Source organism: Solanum tuberosum, unplaced genomic scaffold (assembly GCF_000226075.1).
Source record: "Solanum tuberosum cultivar DM 1-3 516 R44 unplaced genomic scaffold, SolTub_3.0 scf00410, whole genome shotgun sequence".
NCBI lineage: Eukaryota > Viridiplantae > Streptophyta > Magnoliopsida > Solanales > Solanaceae > Solanum > Solanum tuberosum.
Window position 1 is genome coordinate 130,258 of NW_006239326.1, and position 415 is coordinate 130,672.

Genomic DNA, 415 nt, shown 5'->3' on the forward strand with positions numbered 1-415 from the left:
TTTTTATATATATATATATATATATATATATATATAACTAACATATTTATGTATTTTATAGATGTACGTGGAATTAATCTAGTAATTACAAGAAACGAATCTTACATACCGATTTCGATATATTTGGATCGATTTCTTTATAAAATTGATTTTTTTTAGGTTGATGATACATTTTAATAATATAAATTAATGGACCACATAGTGGTGGTGTTAGTTTTGTCCACATCACGAGCAGAAGGATGACAGGGCCGTCTTAACCCCTAGGCCACTAAAGCCATCGCTTGGGGCCCCATATTTTTTGGGGGCCCCATTTTTAAAAAACAATTACTTGTATATATTTATTTTTTTTAAATAAATTATATGTACTATGAGTGCTATGATTTCTACTAAAGAAATTGCATATGACATGAATATA